We start from the raw sequence: 25,804 nt of genomic DNA, 5'->3' as shown, positions 1-25,804 counted from the left end.
CAATAGTCTGATACTGTACATATTTGCTCCCCCTGGTGGTTGTCTGGCGTCTTTACATCCCACTGATACCATTGGATGCTGAAATATTAGCCTAACCAAACAATTACAATAACAGCTGATTTGTTAATACTTGTAAATGACTCTCATGAGAATTGTTTTACAGTGATACTATAAAGGTTATCTTACAGCTCTATCTGTATTATAGTGTCAAACACTTGCCAATATCAGACAGCCTTAAATCATAGTGATTATACAGTACAGTCATCATGACATACTAACACAGTTTGTAGTTCACTTCAATGACACAGAGTGGTTAGCTCAGCTGGATCTGTGCCGAGGCCCGAGACAACTAACTTTACACTAGTGGAATCACCGTCTGCCTGTGTGTGTGTGTACACGTATGATGTTATCTCAGTGTGTGTGGGTGTTTGCTTCTTTGTATGTGTGTGTATGTCTAGTTGTTAGTAGTAAATCCAGTCCGTCCAGTTCTTTCCATGAGCTATTTTCTCTTGCCCAGTCAAACTCTACTGCAAGCAGGAACACAGTTAGGATGTCAATTTTAACCCCTTCATGACAAAACTGTTGTTTTTATTATGGATGTAGTACTTTCACATGCTTCCTGGGGTGTGCTGCGACAAGATTGTTGTTGGTCTGCTGCTTTTGGAAATCTATGAACATTTGTGTTTTTGATATTTTTGATCCACATTTTGTTGCCTGACTTGAGCCTGGTGATAACACTTTACCCTCAATGTTATAAGAGTTTACAATGATCATAAAACAAAGAATCCATTTAGCCATAACATGCCAAAGTTAGAGCTGTCAACTATAAGTATAGTCATTTCAAATTGACATTGGCAATTTATGCATTGCATTTTGTGTACTCAAGCTATGCAATCTTTTTCCAAGTAATTCATAATCACTTGCGTATCCTGCTTTCTGTATTTTGATAGCAGAGCTGAACAGTTCTTTTCTTAAACTTTTGTGTAATTTCTTCTAACAGATAATAGCACACACTCAGTGGAATATATGCAGTCCTTAAAATGGGTTGACCTCGACGTGATTTGAACACGCAACCTTCTGATCTGGAGTCAGACGCGCTACCGTTGCGCCACGAGGTCCTGCATCTGACCTTGGCCTACCCTAGCTTTGACCTTAGTCTCTGACCTGAGTTGACATTGCTGGTGTACAGAACTATTGCTTGTTGCAGTTTCCTTCCGGTCCTCTTACTGTCCGCCTACAGTTCTGTTTCTATTGTCAATGTGGGCCTTGCAGCTACAGATGAGCAGCACGGACATACAGTAGTTGTTTTTGTCAGCTTTCAGGCAAACAAAACCTACCATAGGTTGGTCAGAAGTTCCTTTAATATTATTTACACTTGCAACCATTTCAAATAATATAATTTCAACTGAGTTGTAGGTTTGTGCTGGTAAACTGCCATTTCGACCATTCAATTGATGAAAAGTTTATTTTTCAATCAAATAAACTATTATTTTCCCCATGTGTGAATTTAATAGAGTACACATATGAGAAAAACGAGCAGAGTGGAGTTAATGTAAAAACTGCTGTTGTCACTTTGCACATTTCAGTCAATCTACCGTTGGGAGCACCAAAGCCAAGCATGCGTTTGTGCGTGTCCGTGTTTGTGTGTGTGTGTGGGTGAATGTCTGTGCATAAGGTATGTGAAATGTCTGGCTCAGGTTCAGCAGTTTGATTATCATGCTGTGATTCATATGCAGTCATAGAGCGGCATGCTGCAGCCTGTCTGTCTCTGCTCCACAGATCTTCACATTGAAGATGTCATTGTGATTTCACATGCTTGTGGAATATTATACGGGTGTGTTTGTACAGCAGGCTAGTTTTTGTTTTGTGTTGCAGAAATGTTGCTTTCTGCCGTTATAATGTTTGTTATTGTAAAAGTGAGCTATATGTATACAGCCTACATTTATTTCCTTGTATAGATATTGATGAATGCTGCTCACATATAGGCTCAGATCACAAAAGTCTTGGAGATGCAGTTGTTTCTCTGAGCTGCCTTATTTAGATAGATTGAGTATAATGTCCTGATATTACCTTGCCACCCTGGCTTTTTGGCTTGCTACTGCCACCCTTTGGACTAAACAGTGAAGTAAAACTAAGAACAAATACATATTTCTAAGCTAGACCAGTTGATTGTATAGAAACATATTCTGCTTGACTATTTAAGCCTTAATCCACGGGTTACATTGTTAAATCGGTTATGAGAGCCAATGTACATTATATTATACTCCAATTTCAAATACTTTTCTGTGACCTTTTCTCTTTGCTATACACATGCTAATGCTAAACAGAGCTTTATAGGGACCTTGGTGATCTGATGGATATGTCTTCGAATTACATCAGGATCAAATGTTTTCCTGAGAAGACAAATGATTGGGTTTAAAAATCAGTTCTTAATGTCGTCCATATTGGTGTCTCGCAGGTAGTGGCACTGTGTGAAATAGCATGTCATTGTCAGGGTCAGGGATAACAATACAAACACACTAGCTATGTACTATGATTATTTCACTGATAGAAGAGATATTATAGACTATAGGGTGTTACTTGAATAGCAACACAATGATGCTTTGAATAAAGGTTTTGGATTTTCATAATAAGTACACCAAGATGCCATGTCAAGTTTTGGACCTTAATGTTTTTTTCCTAACAAAGCCACATGAATAAAATGTAATAAATGAAGTATTTTACAGAACACTAGAGAATGCACTTCCTGTCTAGTTTCATACAGACAGCTTTAGATACACACATGCTCATTTTAAATTAGACTATCAGCAGGCCTGAATAAGCCTCTAGCCAAAAACTCAACCTCATACAGTCAGTCAAAAGAGGAAAGGAACTGTAAACTTTATTCTAGCCCAAGAGCCTTAGGTAAGACTTGTGAAATACATTTAGTGTGGTGGGAATGGCTTTGATACAGACACTTCATCCATACACCAGATGGCAACGTGGCAATTAAAATGACTCCTGGTTAGGAGATGGCCTGAGGTAAGATATTCACAATATGGGTCTGCTGAAATGAGCTTATAAAGGAATGAAATGGGTCTGATAGTGCCAATTAGATCAAATTAGATCCAACTTTAATGGTCATTGCAGGGAAATTGGGCTCTTGCATTAGCATTTAAAACGGTATATAAAACTTCAAAACTGTTATTGTTGTGCAAGACAAACTCATTGTCTGAAACAAATGTGAATACTTTTCTACTTCCTGCAATTTTGGTCATATTTTTCCTGTGCAACATACAGCCCTCTTTCATAAGGTAAATACAGGATTACATTTAGAGTAAGGGTAACACACATTTTTTTAAATACCAACCTATATTACTCACAAAGATTGAGGATGTCTGCTTTTAATGATGGCACATCCAATAGAAGTGATGATAAGTGTGATGAGTTGTGACTCTTTTTTAGTGCACTGTTTTTGTTCCTATCTCCCAACATGTTAAACCCTTTATACTAGACTGAGCCTCATCCAAATGGTTAGATTGCTTAGTGTGCAAGTTGCCATCTAGATATTTAATCTAAAAAGTACTTGATAACATGTTTTGAGGAGTGGGTCCCTTTAGTGTGTGTTGTCTGGATCGACCTATAAACGGAGATGAGTCAAAGCAAGCCTGTCCCGTGGGCTTAATGAGTGCAGGGGCGAGGGGTGAATCATCATGGGCAATTTACTGTAAACACTTGTTAGAGCACAACCTGAATCAGCGGTTCAGTTTAATACATTTGACAGCAGGTGCATGCAGGCGTGGACCTGCTGCCTGATGGACATTGTAGTTACAATTGTAGACCACTAAGGGGCACTCAAGCCCAAGTAAAAGCAGTCATGTAAAAACAGTTTACGGTATTGTGTGTAAACCTTCTGCTGAACAGAATCTGAGTACATATCTATTGTTTATGAACATAAAATGAATAAATGATTAACAAATGCTTCTCTTTGGAGAAAAATAAAAAAGTCAAAACCAAATAGGAAGTAAATAAAGAGAAAGCTTAATAAAACTAAACTGTCCATATTTGACTGTACCTCTTTTTGTGCTAATGCCGCCTGTTTATAATGAGAACCACATCCATGGCTCCTGTGGTTTAACTCTTTGGACAATTGGTGTTTTCTTGGCCCCTGAAGTTGGCATTGCCATGGCAACGGCGGTTGGGTGCCAAGTGGGCACCTGTGCTGGGTCGAGATCAAGCCGTGAGTGAAATTAGCCAAGGCTAAAGCAGGGTCCCAGCAGCTGCCCCCTGGTACCAGAACACTGCCGGGGGAAATCAAAGACTAATTACTCTGGTTGTCTCTGGTGTGTGTATGCTAGTGTGTGTCTGTGCTTGTTTGTGTGTTTGGGAGTGACTGTAGCCTCTTTTGGCACAGATTGAAGACTATTGTGTCTGGTTGGCTGTCTCTCACTAATATCTCCCAGACAGTGTAATACATTCACCTCAGACATTGAAAAGTAGCAGTATTTATTCTAGCTATACAGTATTTACTACTTATCTTTCCATCTTAGTATGATACATATAAGTGTATCCAGGGGACCCCATTTTTTGCAGAACAGTATGATGAGGTTCTGTTTTATCAAGGTGGAGAAACACTAAAAAAGAGAGTACAAACATTAATCTTAGGCTAGTCTCATTTCCACAAGCTATGCTGTCATTAATGTTTTATAACCATACAGTCTATGGTTATAACTCAGGTGCTGCCCTCTGGTGGAAAACCAGTATGGTCAGTGGAGGTCTAGAGCAGCGGTTCCCAACCTGTGGCCCGCGGCACCCTAGTGGTCCGCGAAGGCATTGCAAGTGGGCCGCCAAATAATTTCCTTTTTTTTCCTTTTCAATTATTATTTTTTTCTTTGTAGAGGCTAAAGACACAAACATGGACATAACAATAACATACATTCCCATCTCAGACAACAACAAAACAAAAACAGAAGAAATAAAGATACAGTCACTAGGATAAGTTCAACATTTCACCAACAGAAATAGGTTGACAACCAAAACCCACCAAGAACACAACATGTTTATTGTTCCTTTAATCCCACTCTTCGTTAGAGCTAATTATTTCCCATTTCATGGCGTGATGAGCCTTTGATTTTTATATTTTTTTCCAAAATAAATTGTATTTTTAATCTACTTAACACCTTAAATTAAGATTACTCCTTGATTGAGTTTTAAAAATATGTATTTTAGTCAGAAGAATAGTTGTATTTATTAACTGTGTGCGGTCTTCATCTAAAAGCCCAAATAAAATATTAAAGGGTGTAAATGTAAATTCAATATTTGCCGCCAAATAATTTGCAAAACATTATGATTTGTGTGGAAACATTTTCATTATTAAGATCCTCCTTAGCAACGGCCATTACAGTCCTTGACAGTGGTCTGTTCTACTGGATTTACAACGTGTCACATGTTCTGAATTGACCAATCAGAACTTTATTTAGCCTCCGTATTGTTTATGGTTGAATGTGGGCCGCGAAACATTTTTTTCATTCTTAAGTGGGCCCTGAGTTGAAAAAGGTTGGGAACCGCTGGTCTAGAGTGCATATTGATGTAGCTTTATAATTATAAGGACCTTGACTGATGTTGAATACCCATGCCTGAGCCCCACCTTTTTAAGTCAGGTTATTAAATGTACACATCAATGGCATTAGAGATCTGAAAGCTCTTGGAAAGAACATTTTGAATAGCTGCCTCCATTCCTGTCAATACAGCTAACAACGGACATGGTGATATTAGCAAAACAAATCTTTAATTTGCAACAAATACAACTGAATCAATTGTCTTGAAAGTTAATCCGATAGCAGGATGCAAGAAAATGGATGGGGAAAAAAAGCATGCAGTAATGTATGACGGTATCAGACTTGGACTTCTCCTGGCCAGAGAATGTAAATGTCATCACGGTGACACAAAGAAAGAACACTAAGACAAATGAGACATCACACTTCACAGAAGAACACGATACTGAAATAGGCCCACACTCTGACAGAGTCACACATACGTACAGCCTCCTGTGGTCGGCTGTAATTAGCCTGTAAGGACCAGAGTCAGCTCTGATAGACCCAGTGTGGTAGCGGAATTTATCCTCATCTGCGCTGCTCTGCTCAGAGGCTCGTGGGTGGAAGAAAGCAGTTTTTCATTTCATTTCCCTCTGGGGATTTGGATTTATTGTCTGTTGTTGCTTGTTTATTAGGTCCTTAGTTTTTGAACTTCACTTAGATTTGTTGAGCAATGTTCTTTTTTTAGCAACTCCCTGTTTTCCACTTATGCAGTTATAATCCCTCACAGAGGGGAGATACCTTTGTTATTTTCCCATCCACTGGGAGCTGAACCACAGGCCTCACCATAGATATTGTCTAACATGTAGTCTTTATTCACTGCAGTTGAACTTTCTTTTGTGCAATGTGATAAACAAAGTGTAGTGGCAGTGCCAATATTCTAATGACGAATAACAACTAGAGACCATATTGGTGTCACTCCAAATCACTGAAAATAGGGCCAGGGGCATCGAGTGGGGGGAGCCAATGTTCCCTTACCCACTTTCTACCCCCATTGCTCAGAACACACCCATCTTTGAACTCTGCCTTTAGACTTTGTTCTATTTACCAGGATAGTCTCTTGAAATCAGGATCACCTGTTTTTGGCACGAGCATTAGCCAAAATGGCAATTGGCAAACTTTATTTTTGTAACCATATATGTTAAATGTGAGCATGTGCGTTTGAGTGCTGTGTGTGTAGATCGGTCTTGAACCTTAAGCATTACTGACAGCCTGCTGAACCTGCTGATAGGGACTTACCAAGCCACCAGCATAGATAACATTGGTTTATTCTTGTTGACAAAACTACTGCTTCAGCTGTATAGCATATGCAGTATGACATACACGACCCCTGTGCCTGGGGTGAGAATGATATTACTCCATATTGCAGAGCAGCAGGCAACTACTCCCATCTTCTTCTATGGTTTTCTGTAAAATGGGCGAAATCAGGTCATGTTGCCAAGCTTTCTTTTCAGCTTGCAGGCAACCCAGCTAGTCACGTAGGTGTCTTTGATTTCCCTTCCATGACAGCTCCCCTACAGGAAGAGATTTCTGCCGATGCGCCAAATTGCTTCTGACATGGCGTCGGCTCGCCTGAATGCTGTCTGGAAACGCCAGGGTGTTTACCAGAGCTATGGATAGGCAGTGCCAAAACGGTAAAAAAAAAGTGGAGGGACTCACACAGACAATAAAATACACACATGTAGAAAACCAATCGTGCATGTCTCGACCAAACACACACATAGCAACACACACTAGCATGCTTTCATAGTGCGCGCGTGTCAGGCAAGAGGCTGTTTGTCCTGGTTGACAGCTGTCAGGGCTGCTTTGGTTCCAGTGTCTGGATACTTGCCATACGAGCCTATTATCTGCAGCGGTGAAGTCCTAAGGAGGGGCTCGGCATGGCCCCAGGGAGCTGATTTGGGTCAGCCGCCATGAGACAGGCCCTAAACTGAGGTGACAGATACAGCCCCCCTACTGCGATCCTAACGTCCTCTCAAAGACCCCCGGAGGGTGTACCTAGGAGCACTAAGATAACAAAGGACCCACATGGCCCACTGGCATCAAACAGGGATCCAGGCAAAGATAACATGTCCTGGTTTCTAGCTTTTGAATTGGATAAGATATATGTGTTATTTATCCTTAGTGTCTCATTATGTGGCTACAGTTAGGTTGGCCCATTTCAGAGGAAGTCATCTTCTCCGTATTTGGGTCTTTTTCACCTCGCCTCATGGGGGCAACAGCGCATTCTCCATGCCGCCCTACAGTACAATTGTCCTCAGAAGAAATTACTTATACAAAGTCAGAGCCAGTTTAACAGAAACTGCAATCTTAAACAAAAAACTCCAATCTTCCATCAATTGCTTATTCTTTTGAATATAGACCTATTTCTCTCTCACCCCACTGCCTCTCAGCTCCTCGTTAAACCAAGCGAGTGTCTCCTCTGCATGACAAGTAACCCTCTGTAGCTTTTGTCTCAAGAGTCCCCAGACCACGAGCGGCCGTTTTCAACACTTGACTACTTCTCTCACAACCATATATAATCATCCTCACAGAACAGAAGTCACTCCAAGGTTATGTCTAAAAAACTGCCTCTTAAATAGACTTTGAAAGAGAAAGCTCTGTTTTAGACTGGGTTGGTTTATTAAAGGTAATGTGATATAAACCAGCTTGTTGGGATTTTGAGCATTTTGTCATTTTGAATAATGTAGGTATTAGTATAGCTATGATGAGTATGGTGTCATGCACCTCTGCAACACATGAGCAGACAACCTGAGAAAGTGAAAAGGAGAAGAACAATAAACACAAGAAGAGACAACAATAAAATAAACATCCAACCAAAAAGGAAAAGGAAGCAATGTGGCGAGGAGAGAGGAAACAGCCTGAGTGGAGAGCAGGCATTACAACCGAAGCTGAGTCTGGCGTTGGCTGCTGGCGCTGAACTGAGCTGAAGTTGACTCTGGCACAGGGAGGCAGGGAGGTGGTGCCAGGCCGGGAAGCTAAGCCTGGTTTGGAGAGCTTTAGGCAGCATATTGTAGCAGACAGAGGACTGGATCCCCTGTAACACCACGGCTGTGTGCTCTCAGTGCCTCTCCTCTCAGGGGAGACGGCTAAAGACCTCTTCACTTTATGTCCATGCTCTGCTAAAACACTGGAGGCTTACACACATGCTGAAAGGCTGTATGCTTCTTCCTTTGTACAACTGCAAGTCAGTGTGATTGTGTCTTGGCTGAGTCAAATAGTATATCAAATATATGTATATATATATAGCAACACACATACTGTACCTTGATCCAATTAGATGGCAACTCTTTTGAGATCCTTTCACCATGTCCTTTTTAAAGCCATCTATGCTGATTCAATTGAATGATTTTCTACTTTTGTTTTGCACATTTGATATTATCTTTGGCTTTTATAAAGCAAGGAACTTAAACACATCATGCCACCTTGGATGGTGAGGGGCATTATGTTTGACTGTTTTAGAGCATTTTGTAGACCAAATTATTTAACAATGAATCCAGAAAAGAATCTTCAGATGTATGTATGATTGTGCAACTGCTCTCAGTGCTAGGGGTCAGGGACAATGTCGGCAATGTTCCTGACTCAAATCACAAAAAAGTGCACCACATTTGTTCTTATATCATTAAAATAACAAGTAAATGATTTCCTCTATCCTGCTACCCTAGACTGAATGCAGATTATAAATGACATCATGAATAAACAATATATATCCAGTAAATACTTCAGCTTAAAGTTTTGATTTTCTAAAAATCAAATCACATCAGAAGTAGACCCCAATGACTCATAGCTGTGTATATAAAAGGTTTTCTCTGTCCTTAATATGCAAAATGACTCTGTCTCCATCCTTTTGTCCTCTGCACTAGAAGTCAAGAATACTAAAAGCTGCATGTATTATAGAGGGTATCTGAAGGTCAGTGGGCCAATTTAAGAGAATGTGTCTCAGTGTGTCTTTGTGTGCAGCCATGGTTTTTATCCAGAAGGGATTTTTTAGCAAAAACTATCATAAGACCCCTCCACCACTATGCCTTCCTTCTTCCTTTGTGCTCATTCATCACATGCAGTGTGTGTGTGCGCGTGTACACAGTGTGTGTATGTGGCATTACATGGAGAATCTTGAGAGACCCTGCATGAATGCCTTATGTCTCCTCTACAACAGATGTGCCAGAGCCTAGGGCCCCTCAGTTGTAGCTCGTTATGGGAACGTGTGTGTGTATACGTGTGTGTGTGTGTGCATGCGCGCGTGTGTGAGAAGACTGCATGCTATTCCCATTCGGAAGTCAGCAGGGAGTTTGCCTATAAAAGGCACAAATAATAGGCACCCATTTATCTCTGAAGACACTCATCCATCAGCGTGCACACCAGAGTTCCCGTTAGACTAATTATTGTCCGTTACAGTTTAAATCTTCCGGACAAAATTAGAAAAGTGCCGGTCAAAAGGTCTTCTATGTTATTTATTGAGCTTTGAAACAAATTGATATGATTCGATATTAAACAAACTAATTATAGTAGATTAATTAACTATTCAAACGTGTACAGTAATTTACAATAACACGGGAATAATAAACGGAGCGCTCTCCCCCTCTCCTGACAGCCCGCCAGTATCATGCAGCTCGCGGATCCAATAATGAGTGACCCGACAGTAAAACTAAACATATCTATAACTAGTTTAGGTAGTTTGAGAGGTAATTAAAATAGCTACGTGTGATATTCTAACCTGAAGTGTGTGGTTTGTTCCGCTCACCGCTGCAGGTGATCATGCAGAGCTGGGTGTCGACTCGTCAGCAGCAGCTGATCTCTCTCCCGTCAGATTAGACTTCACTCGCGTTTATCTCCATATCGATCAGATCTAGCTAGTTCTACTGTAGCTAATGATATGACTACCTGCTTATTAAAAGACACCTAAACAATAAGCTTCGCTCTGCAACGGGGTGAGGCCACAAAGTATAGCGCAGCATTATGCATTTGTTTACATGCCCAACGGAACCCCGAGGCATTACCAACAGATCAACGCACAATCAACCCATACAGGACATCTCTTTCTCCATATTAAGTGTAGACATTATAATTGACTATTCTTGTCTGTCACGTACTCTTTTGTCTGTCACATACTATTCTTGTCTGTCACATAAGTGGCGCAACTGATGCGGTATTGCGCTAATGGGAAATAATTTTGACCGGACATTTTGACCGGAGAGATTTAGATTTGCCGGTCTTCAGCATATTTTACCGGTCATAGTCCGGTAATTACCGGCTAACGGGAACTCTGGTGCACACACACATGCACACACGTACAATGGTTTGTGATATTATTGCTCTGTTGTGCCAGAAGCACTGTCCTGTATACATGCATTAGTGTAAATGTCTGTTTTTACACAGAAGAAGGAGAACTCATGTGACTTGCTGCCTTGTCCCCTGTCACTAACTCTCTCTGGCTTCCTTGTTGAAAGGCCATTACACTATAAAGCCCTGATTCACCCACTGACACTGTGTGAGGCCTCACCTGCTCATGGTACTCCACTACGAGCTGCGTGTGTCCTGTCTCCTGTAAGAGTTTAAAATAACCTGTGTGGATGTTTTGTTGACAACTAGATGAAGATACATTTGGGTGAGGTTGCAGTAAGGCTTGTCAATATGAAGGTTAACTTTAGATATCATAATGGACTTGACCTGACTAAGAAAACACTCTGTTCACTGGTGGGGCTTGACAGCATGCAGGGACAGACACATCAAAAATAGTGCCCAAAACAGGCTTTTTCCTCCTATTTTGTGGCTTTAAAGTACCAACAAACTGGGCAAGCTGTGTGCAGTTACCTAACATAATGTTACACGTTTCTGTACTTAAGGTAATGGAAGTTACCGGACGCTGCCATCTGGGCACCCAAATGCTTGAAAACATAGCCATATGTTTATCATTTAAGGGAATAAATGCAACTTTACAGAATATACTGCCCTGATTACAGCTCAATAATATGCTTTATAGTATATATATACTAACTTTTTTTTATCTTTCCATCTGCATACATGTGTCCTCTAATGACCTTAAACTTTCTCCTCGCAATGTTCGAAGAATGAGAACAAGTATCTGTGCAGTATTCCTCCCAAGCCTCGTCTGAAGCCCTAACGGAATCATTCACTTCTCTTTACGCTCTTCATTCTGCTGTTTCTTCTCCTCTCCCTACCTCGTCCTCAAGGGCCCTTAAACAGTCTGTGAGATGAAAGAGAAGACGAGAGACAGCCCTTGCTTTCCTCTCTAATCCCATATTGATCATCAGGCAGTGAATGAACTGCACATGGACTCACCAACTGACTCTATTGATCACTGCAACACCCACACATACAAATACACACACTCATTTACACCAGAGGTCATATTTAAGGAAACTTGTCTGCCTAAATACAGCCTGTTAGTATGTGGAGAGTGGTAAGTGGTAAGGTGGAGTGAGTCTAAGCCCCACATTAGCCATGCAGACTCATTTGTCTGTTTTTTTTAATTGAAATGCAGTGAATTTTTGAATAGCCTCTTGTTATTTCTATAATGATCTGACTGTCTCATTTTAAGCACAAGACCTGGTTCAGGCATCAATAAGGCCAATACACTATTATTGAGCAATGTGTGGAAGGGAACGCTCAGGATAAATACACTATATATTTTGATCACTTATTATATGTTGCTATAGGAATTCACTATGATATGCACACTGTAACTACAACACATTACATAGCTTCTGCTGATCATTTTGTTTTTACATTTGTTATAAAAAAAGTTTCAACACCACAAACCCTGCGTGAGCACAACTGTGGACATAGTTTTGTCATTATTTCTATTCATATGTGAAATAATGATGACTGTTGCTGCCAGCAATGACAGGATGTTAATAATTCATGACAGAAAAAAATAGCCGACAGATGTGCCACCTACTCAAATTCAAACAAGGCTCTTTGAACAACAAATGTGGAACACATCCCCATCTCCGACAACCAAAAGGAACCCTTTTTTCTGTTGTATTGTCATGCACCTCGCTTCTTTCTTCTTCTGTGGGAGTGCACATGGGAGGCAGGTTTTTTAGCAACAACATGTTTTCCATGTGAAATGGAAAGGCAGTAGAAAGTATGTTTGTGTGTGTTTAAGATCAAGATGTTAGCAGGACAAAGGTTGAGGACATGATATGTAGTATGAGATTTACAGAATTGTGTAATGTTCATAGCATTTTCTAGTTTGTGTTTCTGATCATGACACATGGTGAAATACTATATGGTGACAGATTGTTAAGTGAATGTTCCTGGTTGTGTTGACACACACACGTACATACTTGTAGATCCAAAACCAGGTTGCTGCGCCAACAACACGCGCTGATATTTTATTCAACATGTTGCCTCATGCTTATTAAAGAGAACAAGGTTAAATAAAGAAAAGAGAAAAAGAGAATGTATTAAAAGGCCACCAAGCTTTGGCACTTCTGTCAAATCAAAAGACCCAACATTTCCTGGTTCCATTCATATTTTATGATTCATATGTTAATGTTAAATATTCTCAAAAATATTTTTGTTGAGAAATGTTTCCTCACAAAGTCTCCTAAAACTTTAGTGAAGCATACTTCTTGGTGTGTGCTTGGCTTTATCTGCATGTGTGTGTGTTTTCTGAGTGTATGTGCTCTCATAGTGCCACGCTCCAATTAGAAGTCCAATTAGCACAGGTGTATCACCTGAGACCAAGGAGTTTCCCCCTGATGCAGCATCTCCTCACCCTGCATCAGGAGAACTCGCCCCTGCTTTAGTTTGACAAAGAACTCATTGTGACATTTCATTCTGAAGCCTATGGTAATATTTTGTCATGTGGCTGTGAAAATGAGTTTTGCTGCAGTGAGGAAGTACAGAGTAAAATTTCAGCCACAAATTACTTGGGCGGCAGAATAAATTGCATTTACCTTGGCAGCAGTGTTTCATATAAGGAGAGGGCCGTAAAGCAATGACACTTTTTCCCCACACAGAGAAATAAAGTGCAATATCACCAGTTAGCTCTGTGAACGCTACATCTATGTTAAACAAGGCTGAGGCAGAGCAGGGAGGGTAGTGGCTGGCCAAAACATACATCTAGATTTACTCTGACTTGACAAGCCCACCTTCTATGCAAATCAGCTTTTTTGAGGGTTGCTGTGTTGCCTTTTCAATACATTCTCACGTTGTTAGGGATGTTTTTTGAAGGAAGATCTTGAGTTTATTCCAAAGACATGTAGAGTTACCTTAAGCATATGCTAGAAATGTAGCTATAAGTCATGTATTTGTATGCTGATGCTCTGCCTATTTCATGTATTTTCCCCCCTTCATTTAATGACTTGAGTCCTTCTTTCTGTTTGAGTTGTTGATCATGGTTAAGGTGGGGGATTGTTATCGGCTGCGGGGGCATCGGGCCCCCTCCCATTATTTGGCCAAGTGCCCTTTCGGTCTCCACCCCCATCCCTATTGTGTTCATTGGTGCATTACTTTAAAACTGTGTGTCTCATTCCATGCCATTCCATGTCCTCTGCGTTACAACTTTCTCCAACTTTCTGTCAATTTGTTCAGTGTGTTTTTTACCCTCTTCCATGTTTTGCAGTTTGCACATTTTCAAAAATTCTACTGTGTTTGCTCTAGATCAAACACCTCCCCTGCACTGCTAGATTTATACACTCCACTTTTTTCATTATTATGTCTGGGAGGGAGGTAAAAAAAGACAAGTCAGATGTATTTGATTGGAGTGTATAGAGCTGATATGAATATCAAAACGTGTTTTCTTACCACGAGCAGACGATGCTGCCTATGGCGCTCTACACACACTGATAGGTGGTCTTTTCTGATGTGTGTGTATGCCTCTCCATTGTTATTGGATTGGGTTTGTTTACGTGTGTAGGGGCACAGTTTCTTTGTGTGTATTCTAGTCAGTTTATTTGTGGATGATGGTAGGCATACTTTGTGATTCTGAATGTAACAATGTGTACTACCTACCAATGCATTTACAGTGAATTTACACATTACATTGAAAGGACATCAGGGAATTCATGATCTATACCAAACATCTCTTTATTCCACAGTGACTCAGTCCACTGAGGCAGGAGCATGTCAATGATGGCATACATCAGAAGAAGTGTATCACCTCTCCTGGGTGTCAGAATGATCCACTGGCTGAAATAGGAGCTTGTGGTGCATTGATGACTTACTGCTCCCCTCAGATTGTCCTTTCATCCAGCTGCAGCAGGGGGCACTGTGGTGTCACTGTTGGGGGCTGTGTAGTCTGGGGGAACAGGGTCAAATTCCTCTGAGCCAGAAATATTGTACAACGCATTACCAAGTCACTCACAGAATTAACTTTAAATCATCTGCACCTTATGGTTATATCACGGATTGTATCCATTTGGCCAAGGACATTTTTAGATCCTAGAAAACGTTTCCACCGTTTTTAGGTGATTCTGTTAACCTACGTTAGGTAAGAAGGTTTCTGTTAAGCAAGAACTCTTCAGATAATCATTTGTTGCATGGATCAAAACGCTGTCCTTTGCTTCTCCACATTTTGGGAATATCACATTACGCTGCTGTTGAAGCAGGCCTGTGTATTCAGCAGCACGTTGAAGACATGTTGTATTCAGCACCAGTCCATATCAGGAGATCTTTATGCTTTGAAGATGATCAGAGATTCCTTTAGAAGCCAAGTTGAGGGACTTCTCATCACAGCAGGAGTTACTGAAAACTCCTCCATCTCTTCTTCAGACTGGCTCTGGTTTCACACGGACATGCAAGGGACTGAATTTGCAATGTTAAAAAAACTTGCAGGGAATGTGACATTTTCTCAGAAAGCCTTTAAAGTGCTAAAGTTATAAGCATGCTATTATCAAAAATAGAATAACAGACATTAAGATTAATAGCATACTTTGCTCCCTCTCGACTGTCGTCACCTGCGGAAAGAGTGGGAAGACTGTTTCTCCAGAGGCGGACAGTGAGGGAGAATTTCCCATTTATTATCCAGTGTCCTCCTTCTCCTCTTCCTTAGCTAGTTGGCTTAGACCATGCGTGAAATGGCTCCAAATGGATTCCCTTTGTCTATTGGCAGTGCTGCTGTTATGCTTTACATTAAGGTTGGTCTCTATGGGAGCATACAGGCTGTACAGTATCTGATTCACCCTACTCTGTAGCAACCACACTGTGATATATCTAACAGCAGGGGGACCGAATACATACCCACAGAGATCACCTCAACTGAGTGTGCACATTAATGTTCACATTAATCCCCATTCTCAGTCAGGAATTGTGCAACTGGATATTAGAGGAATTGCAATGTCACATTTCTGACACTCAAAACGTTTTCAGTTCCTCCCTGACTGATCAAAAGCGCCCCAGCGGACTGCTCTTTTTCTACGAGCGAATCCTGTTCATAGACTTTTGGAAGACATGGATGTGAGCACAAATCACTTTTATCAGTCCCGCAGACGGTTTACACATTAGTCCTTCAACTCATCTCTTCTCCTGTAAGACTGTCTCCCTCCCTCTGCGAGGAATCTTGACTCAACGTACTTTATAAAACTTCCCCACTTTACTATAAAGCCCTAAGCCTTCTGCCTCACGACTCCCAGCGTGCACATCTTTGAAGCATCGCTCATTGGCAGCTCTGAGAGCTTACGCACGGAAAGCCTAAAGGCCCAGCAGCCCTGGTTAACTTTCAGACTTATACCCTTGTTGGTGAACTCAAGCAGCCATCACTACTGTCTCTCATCCTGACTAAAACCTGCATTGTGCTGGTGTGGTTTAGAGATGAGGAGAGTGAGGATTGTCAATAGATAGGGGGCGGAGGGAGGGAGGGAAGCTGGGTGGAGGACTTGGGAAAAACCTGTTAATAGGCATCTAAGTCGAAGCTAAAAACTGAACTTGAGAGACACATGTGCATTGACAGTATCAAGCAGATTAAAAAAAATTCACAGCAGGATTATAATGTATTCACCTACACAGTGTCACTCAGGGTTACTTACAGTCACGAAAACCCCGACCGACACTCAGTTGACTGCACCTTAGCATCTAGCATCAGTCAGTGAGTGGCAACAAGACGTAGAACTGGAGATCATTTCTGTTGACTTGAGAGTGAGACTTCTTAAAGCTGTCCCGATTAAGGGCAGTCATATAAATCCAACTTCACACAAGATACAGCTTCATGATCTCCGGTCGTACAGAGATTTACTTTATGCTCATATACAGCCTGAGAGCTGCTAAACCATAAAGTTCACATTGCACTTGCTGCTATATTGGCAAAAGGGATATATTCTTTGTGACTTACCTGGGACTGTTAAACTCAATGGGGCTTGGTACGGTGTTGGTGATGTAATGACCTTGGCTATCAATGTGTTAACCTCTTAGCTCTGCTGTATATGAAACCGTACCTCAGTGCTAGTGGCTCTTACATTTGATGGCCTGTACTAAGTTTCGTATCTAGTGTATGTGTTGTATTTTAGTCCAATAAAAAAAAAAAACAGGAGCTGTAAAATAGGCAGCTTTCTTTTAAAAATGACAGTGGGAAGCTGTTATGTTGAATATGTATATTTATATGTTTTTGTGCCAAGTATTGTCATACCTGTGACAGCACCCAGCAAAGTGTCTGCTATCTGCTGTTTTATGGCCATGCCTTTAAATGTGCAGTTGACAGGCAGGCCTATTTACCGATGAGCCTGCCATCATGTTTTACAGCAGCTGATTTCACCGCTACTCATTGCGACGGCCCTCAATTCCCTAGATGACTTGGATGTCCCCAAAAAGAAACATTGCGTTGCTGTTTTTTCCCCCCCCCCATCACACAACCAGAGAGGCTGGGACATAAATCGACTTGAGGAGAAGCAGTTGTTTTCTGCCCGGGGCGCCAGGCTTTTTATTGGCCTCCACAAGAAGCTTATAGAAGGGCACTTTTTGTGTTGGGGTGAATTTTACGGCTGATTGCGTGTATTGGAGTCGTCGTAAAAACTAAGTAGAGGAGACTTGTCTTTATGGTGTCAGTGGTGGCCATGCTTACAACCCGTGTCCCTCAGAAAAAGGGCTCTGGTGTGTGAGTGCACTGATGAACAGCAGTCATAACTCTTTTTAACCTGGTGTGAGATGGTAGCTCAGATCCATGTCAATTTGTTTTCTCTCTCTTCTGACAATGCAGTATGCATCACAAAGGGCTGGTTATATCATTCATCTTCTGTTGTGCATCATAACAGCACTTGTTGAATGAATAGATAGCCTTGTGGGTTGGTCTCATTCCCATTGCACAGTGGCTTTGGGAAATTGTGTGTAACCACAACCACAAATATTCTAACTGCTGTCTATCATGTGTAAGAGCCCATACACTAGTTTATGTAGGAGAATATTAACATGCATTTATGTTTACAGCCCCCACATAGATGTATGAAGTACAAAGTAACTACCAGTAGGTGAATATTAAAACATTGGAAAGACTGAATCACACCTAGTGATTGACTTGAAAAAAATGCACACTTCCTGGTGCTATTTTTATTTTATTGTATTCAAACTGTACAGGTAATCTCTTTTAACTGGACTGTATATAGTATATGACCTCATCAGGAAACATCTTATCAGTTGCTAGCTAAGTCTGCATATCAAATTGCCCACTGTGGTAAATTAAACTGGCATTTACTTCAAAACTGGACTATGGAATTCATGCCATTATACTCATTAACAAAAGCACCCAAAGCAGAGAACATAAAGAAATCATCTTAAAACCTGCATGTAAATAATGAAGGTTTCAGAAGGAAGGAAATGCAACACCTCAATGATACACCATTTAGTTTGGTGAAAGGTCATAACTGTGTTTGTTTACAAGCTAACTCTACAAGGTATCTTTACGTTTTCTCCCCTATACTGGCCCCACACTGAAATGTGCAGCAGAGCACAAGAGAGAAGGGGAAGAATATGATGTTATGATTATGGTGTTGCAAAGACACAGCAGATTACACCTTTTTGTGTTCTCACAAGCTAGAGTTGGCTGTGATGATGTTGTGACACGGTACAACAACAAATGCTCAAATCACATCAGGGTCGAAGCTTTCACAACCCTCTGCTGTGCTCACACTGGGAGTTCAACTTGTTTTGTCTAACACAAAACATGAACTCTCACTGCAAATACATTAACAAAAGATGAGAGTATTTGTTATATAAGAAAATAGACAAATAGTGAAAAAAAAAACAATCATTTGCCATATTGTTCATTCCTTTCATTTTCAATGCAGATCTCAGTTTGAGTTACAACTGTGTACATTATATAGCACAATTCAGAAGAAAGCCTTGTGGGTAACTTATAGGTCACAGTCCTTCCTCATGTATTCATTCACTCTCTTGTTTTTTTATCTACAAACCCACGCTAGAACCTTTGGCACAAAGTGTCTCTTTCATCTTCCCCTAAAATCTGTTGTGCTTTGTCTCTCTCCGCTTAGGAGGATTACAGTGCAGCACTGTGTAGATGTCCAGAGGTTGTTGATGAGGTTATGGTCAGGGTATTAGCACAGAGCTGAATAGGGAATACTCCACACCTCATTTCTCAGCCCACACAGCCTCTGATAGGAGACACATATGCATCAACTGGCGGTAAATGGCTCTCAGTCTTATCTGGGTGAGCGGCTCCCCTCAGGCTCTGTGTAATCTGAGTGTGTGTGTGTTTTACAGTGGTGTGTACAATATTTAGTTTTAGTTTAGTATCCTTTCCATAGCTTCATTTTCTCTTCATTATACTCCAGTTCTCATTGAACGTATGCACCAATGGCATGTGTGCTGTTTGTCTGCTTAAGTCATATGTTTTTGCATGCATGTAAGTGTGTGCAGGTACGAGCCGACGCCTGTTTACTACACTACTTATGTACTCGCTGCCCTGCATATCCAACCTCTCCTCCCCACTCTTCTACATTAGCTCATGCTGCAGATAGAGAGCTGCGATAACACGCCCTCTCACATCAAGCGAGCACTAGACAAGGCTTGGAGGGAGAACTCCATCCTTCCTTCCACCCCTCTCTCTCATCCCTCTTTCCATCCATCCCCATGTTAAACCAATTAACAGTAATTACCGGGCCACCCCAGGCGCAGCGTCTTTCTGCTTGCTTCGCTGTTTTGTCCTCATCACCACGCCGACACGAAGGGAGGCTCCGAGACGTGTCGGGAAGCAGGTCATTACTGTTTATTAGCTAAGGGATGCTGATTTCCCCTGATGGGCCCTGTAGGAGCCTGCTAAAGTTTGGCTGTTTGGACATGCAGCTGACTTTACACCTCTGTCTGTGTTTGATAGTTTGTGTGATATTGCTATGGTGTTATTGTCATGTAAACACTAGTGAGCAGTGATGCATCCTATTTTGTCATACTGCTACAAAAGGAAACCCTACTGGTTAATGATCTCATGGCAGCTTCCGTGTTAACAATTACACTGGACATTTACGAGCAAGCACACAGCAATATTTACAGGGACATTTTGACAAAATGTTGATTCGCTGGACTATAAAGAACCAACAACGCGTGTTGGAAGAAATACGAAATCTTTTGGCCTTGAGGCAATTAATAATTCTAATTTGTAATATAGTAAACATATGAGCAGCTCATATAAACTGAAGTTGGGTACTTTTAGGGTGATTACTTTCCTTTTACCCAATGAATGCTGAAGAAGGCTTACAGCGATCTAGATAATACAGGTTTTATTTAAATGTGAATCCTACTGTATTTATTTGTATTTTCATCTGATATCCCAAAGCAGTTTTGAAATGAATGTGATGTTTAAGGCAGTGTTAATTGCTAGGAAATGGACTCCTGCCCTGGTAAAGTAAGTGTAGCGTAGAAATGAATGAATGAATATGATAGGTAAGTACGTATGGTACCATCCGTCCCCTGTCAAGTCAAGTGATCGACAAACCAACCTTAATGTAATGTGCAAAATGATATAAAAATACTCAACTGAGCACACTGAGATAACAACGAAACAGAGCAAATGCAGGCTGGATAGTTGTTGTGATGGATTGTCTTGCACTGTGAACGTTGTTTATCATACAGCGCAGGAATGAATGGCAGTGAATTGCTTCCTCTGAAGGGTGGAAAATGAGCCCTGATATCTCCATCAATGCTAAAAATGTGCGGACTGGAGCTGTCAAATTTCCGACTCTTGTGTTTAGTCTGCTCTGGACCAAAATAGATTGTCGTGCTGTCTGTGTTTATCCTTGCTCTCACAAATACTGCACACACAAAAAGCTCACAATCATTCAGAACTGCACATCTGCCATCTCCAAAGCTGTTAGAATGAATGTGCTACCCTCAAGAGCTCCTTTTATACAGAATGTGGAAATTCATTTGTTCTGCGTTTTTTTATAGAAATGAAAGAGGGCCCCTTTAAGTGTTGAATGTAGAAACATAAATTATAATTAAGAAATTATAAAATGGTAACAATATGAATCATTATAATGCCTGTCACATTATGTCTTGAAAACTAAAAGCTAATGACTTTTGTTCCGTAAAAATTGTTACCATTTAGTTGGGGAAAACATCTACAAATAGATGAATGTACAATCTTAATCCACCATCAGAAGGGGGGAGACTTTAAGCAACAACATAAATGTTTATCTAAATGCAAAATGGCTCTTTTGGTATGGTAAAACTATTACTTGAGATATATAAATGTTGGTGTCGTCTCACTCATTATGTGGCACTGATGAGGCTTAAACTACTTCTTGTGTATAATTTGCATCTCAAAATTAGGAACAATTTGATGACACTTCACAGCAACACAAGTAGTGGCTCGTTAATATTCAAATGAGCCATTCAGTGCGGCGAGACATAATCAATCGGTCACAGATCACACATTATCTCAACAATGAGACACAATCAATCACGCTAAGCAATTTGCCTAACCAATAATCACAGTATACGCTGATGCTTGAAGTTTACTTGAATACAAATGAGCCCCTCCCCTCACTTTTTATCCTAGTTTTATATACAAATGCACTCACACACGAACACACACACACTTGATTAATGAAGGTGGTTTAAGAAAGTGGGGGTGAATTGTGCGGGAGGTGACCTCTCTGTCACTTCCCCCGGCGACACATCCCATAATGAACTGGGTTGACTTCTTACATTTTTACGACTCCATTTGACACATGGTTATGAACACACATTTACGTACACACACATGTGAACACACTGACAAGCCCCCACGCCCTCCTGCGTCTCAGGGACCATGATCTCATCATGTGAGAAATCCCCCACTTCCCCCAGAGCGAGGTGGGCATCTCTTTCCTGAATTATTGAAAGGCCTGTTATATTGGGAGTCTTGATATTGGTGGATTATGCCCCATTGCAATTATGTCAGCTTCAATAATAGATGAGTGGGGCACTGGGAGTACGGTGCGCAGGGGGCTGGTGCCCGCTCACCAGCTCGCTGAGTAGGGCTGGCGCCCGCTCACCAGCTCGCTGAGTAGGGCTGGCATGGTAACATGATCTGACAGAAGTTAGGGGTAAAAGGGCACTATGGTTTCACAGTGGGACTGGGGACTTTGTAAAGTGTGTGTGTGTGTTTCTGTGTGTGGAGATGTGTGCCTCAAAACCCTTAAGCTTTGTGTGCAAAAGATACCCATGATAATTATACAGACAGACAGACAGACAGACAGACAGGTTGAGGATCAGCCCGTGTCTCCCAGCTGCAGGTGGCTCAGAGGCCCTATGGCTGCAGGGCTTGAGGGGAGCACTGACCTGTGAAAACCTCCTGCTCCAGACTGTTCACTCTGGGCTAATTCAATAAAGCTCTTTCAGATAGACTGTAGCCAACATCTGGTGGGCGCTCACACGTCCTATTGGCCCCACTCGGAGCCCTCAGGGCCACAGTTTACGTCAGTTACCGCTTCACTTGTGTTTTAGGCAAGAAAAAGCAGTCATTAACTGGGCAGCGGTGCTACAGTATGTTATCTTCACTGTGTTCACTCAGAATGTTCTCCAACCAACAGTCCAAAACCCAACGATATTCTATAAATAAGGACATAACACAGAAAGGTAGCAAACCCACATTTTTGAGAAACTATGACCAGCAAATGTGTACAATTTGGCTTGATAATGACTTCAAATATGTAGCAAATTGCAATCATAGTAATGGGGTGTTATTCATTGTTTCAACATTACTCACTAGCTTAACATTTTCTCCAACTGAATAAAAGTGCAACATTTGTCAAAAAAATATGGGCCTCTTAAGGCCTTTATATATGTTTAAAATGTTTGATTTATATAGGGAATATTCAAAAGTCAGGAAGGCTGCAATATTAAAGCCAGTGTTTGTGCCATGCTTTCCTTCAGCAGAGATACAGATATCCACAGGTAATGTATCTGAGATCAGAAGCATGGTGTTGTTGCTCATCCTCCTCTCTTCCGTTTTTCTCCTGTCATCTGTCTGATAACAGAAAAAAATGGCAGATAGCAAAAAAAGAATGTCTTTGTCTGGGGAGCATGGGAGTGAAGGGGGTGGGGCTGCAGGGTGGAATAAAAGGAGAGGTGTGTGTGTGTGTGTGTGTGTGTGTGTGTGTGTGTGTGTGTGTGTGTGTGTGTGTGTGTGTGTGTGTGTGTGTGTGTGTGTGTGTGTGTGTGTGTGTTTGTGTGTGTGTGGTGTGTGTGTGTGTGTGTGTGTGTGTGTGTGTGTGTGTGTGTGTGTGTGTGTGTGTGTGTGTGTGTGTGTGTGTGTGTGTGTGTGTGTGTGTGTGTGTGTGTGTGTGTGTGTGTGTGTGTGTGTGTGTGGTGTGTTGTGGTGTGTGTGTGTGTGTGTGTGTGTGTGTGTGTGTGTGTGTGTGTGTGTGTGTCAGAGGTGAAAGGGGGCATGATGAGGTATCAAATTACCTCCCTCCCCCTCTGCCTCTTATGCTGTCTCCTGGTTTTATCAGTCCTCTGCACCTCCAAATTAAATTTGTCCTGAGAGGGGCGAATAGTGGGGCGTGGGGGGGGCGGGGTATATGGAGGACGGCCTATTTTACTCCATCAGGGCAGCAGGGGCCCCGGAGTAGCCGAGCTGGACACTGACGATGACAAGCCAGATCCAATCAGGGATTGGGTTGGGACCTGGGCGAACCTGTGTGTGTGTGTCTGTGTGTTTGTATGTGTGTGTAAGGTGGGGGTGAAAGGAGAAGCCTATCATAGAGATAAACATAGTGTAGCATCAGATGGGCCCTCAGGCTGGAGCAAGTGCACACTTCCTGTCTGATGTCTGTGTCCACTCACAGAGAATTGATTCATCTCTCCCGTGCAAGCTGACCCGTCAATAGGAGCATCTCTGAGCGTCAGTTCAAACTGCAGCGTCTGTCACCGGAGCGGATGGACAGCAGATGAAAGCACAAACATCCTCTCAGGAAACCTTCAATGGATGCTCTCAAGTCCCAATTGACAGGCTCTCTGTAACCCCTTTAGTGCTGAAGCCAGAGAAGACCACTGTTACAGCCTTTGTGAGAGGTCTTCCACACATCTCATTTCAATTCCAAGCCTCTGTGCTTTACAAAACACAATATGTTTTACAACAATGTTAAAACTCATGGTTATGCAGCATCAGATTGACTTGATTGGTTGAATGATTGATACACAGAAAAATATTCTGCAACTTTTTTATAATTAGTTAATCATTTATAACATTTTAAAATGCAATATCAGTAAGATTCACGGATTTAGATTTCTCAAGTTGGAATATTTGCTGTTTTCTAGCTCTTAATAATAGTGATTGAATAACTTTGGTTGGAGGACTAAAGTAACACACATGTCATTTGAAGACGTTAACTTGGGGCCCTGAACATTTGGACTATTTTCTTACATTTTGTAGATGAAACTATTCATTGATAAATATTCAGCAGACTAATTGGCCATGTTCCTATGTTCCAGACATAACAAAGTGTTACTTGTGGGTTACACTATACAGGTGCACCAAAAGAAAAACATCCTTCCTATCTATTCTATATTAGGACATGGAACAAACGTCTGTTGTCTCGATTGAAATAAACCCTGACAAATGTCATCTGTTGAAATGTTTTCACACGTGTTATATATATAATAAACAGGTAGTCTCATGACAGCTTCACATCCCTCAGAAAATGTATAACAAAGCCTTATTAGCTCTGAATCTTTAACACAGAATCCTTCTTCCCTCGCAAGGTGTTAGAGGAGTCTTTTCAATTCTGCACAAGTCACACTAATACATTCATGCAAACTTTCCTCTGTATTCATATCTGAGCTAAGCTCGTAAAGCTCTCTCCATTTCCCAACATGTGTGTTAAGTAAAGTCCCATCAGCAAATATCATTCCGTACTAAAATAATATTCCCTGCATGCTTAGCACCATTTCCCCACACACATTAGTTTTTAGCAACCCCTCGCGAAGAGGCAACGTCAGCTATAGCAGGCTTTATGAGGAGCTCTTTTGTTTGCCTTCTTTTGGCACCATCTCGTCAGGCGGTCGCTTTGTGAATACTGTGAGTTTTGCTTGGCATTTCGTTTTGTTTGCTTTTTTGTTTAGTCAGACGTCTCAGTGAAAAGGTCCGTTCCCTATTGGGCCCACTGTGAAAAAACAACCGCACTGTTTGAACTCAACATCTGACAGATACAAGTATCACACCTCCAATTGCTATTGTCGTACATAGTGTAAGAGCAGACGAGACGCTTTTGTGGGGTGTGAATCCTTCAGCATAAAGGTTACTCCTAATTGAGAAAGCATCTATGAGGCCTTTGACAGTTTCAAAGCGCTCAGCCTGCTGTTGAGATAAGAGGCGATGTTACCGGCTTTGAGATCTGCAGTGTGTTGGTACAAAGAGTTATAATTAGCGGATGGTATGCAAACACACACAGTGCCAAAGAACATACACTAATATACAAAATACACACCGCACACACACACACATATTCCCTGGTTGGCCTTCTGTTAGTCCTCGTTGATGAATGGAGCGAGAAGCCCAGAGTGCAAGGCCTGGCCTGGCTGACTGATAGAACCATTGATTCAGGCTCACACACACACACACACTCCTCTCCTATCTCCAATGTGACAATGCTTCTTTTCAGAACCTCTTAATCGCCCGACGTTGACTAATTGAATTCATTAACCGTCCGACTGCCGTCCCCTCATTATGCTCCCAGATATTTACAGGTCCATTTAAGAAGCAACAATACAGAGGAAATGTCAGGTTATACTGTGAATGGCATACCGTGAACAGCCCGTGTGGGTCTAAATGTCTGTGT

At 41.4% G+C, this 25,804-nt stretch overlaps 1 protein-coding gene and 1 non-coding gene across 7 annotated transcripts in view; one reads left to right on the top strand and one right to left on the bottom strand.

Annotated features, from left to right (window-relative positions):
- The window catches only part of LOC117483951 (partitioning defective 3 homolog), a 284,671-nt gene that overhangs the window by 30,687 nt on the left and 228,180 nt on the right, over positions 1-25,804 (top strand). The window lies entirely within an intron of this gene.
- trnaw-cca lies at positions 1,047-1,118 on the bottom strand. Its single transcript has one exon. It is a non-coding gene; the product is annotated as a tRNA-Trp (tRNA).

Source organism: Trematomus bernacchii, unplaced genomic scaffold (genome assembly GCF_902827165.1).
Source record: "Trematomus bernacchii unplaced genomic scaffold, fTreBer1.1, whole genome shotgun sequence".
Taxonomy (NCBI): domain Eukaryota; kingdom Metazoa; phylum Chordata; class Actinopteri; order Perciformes; family Nototheniidae; genus Trematomus; species Trematomus bernacchii.
This window is presented reverse-complemented; position numbering and strand designations above follow the sequence as displayed.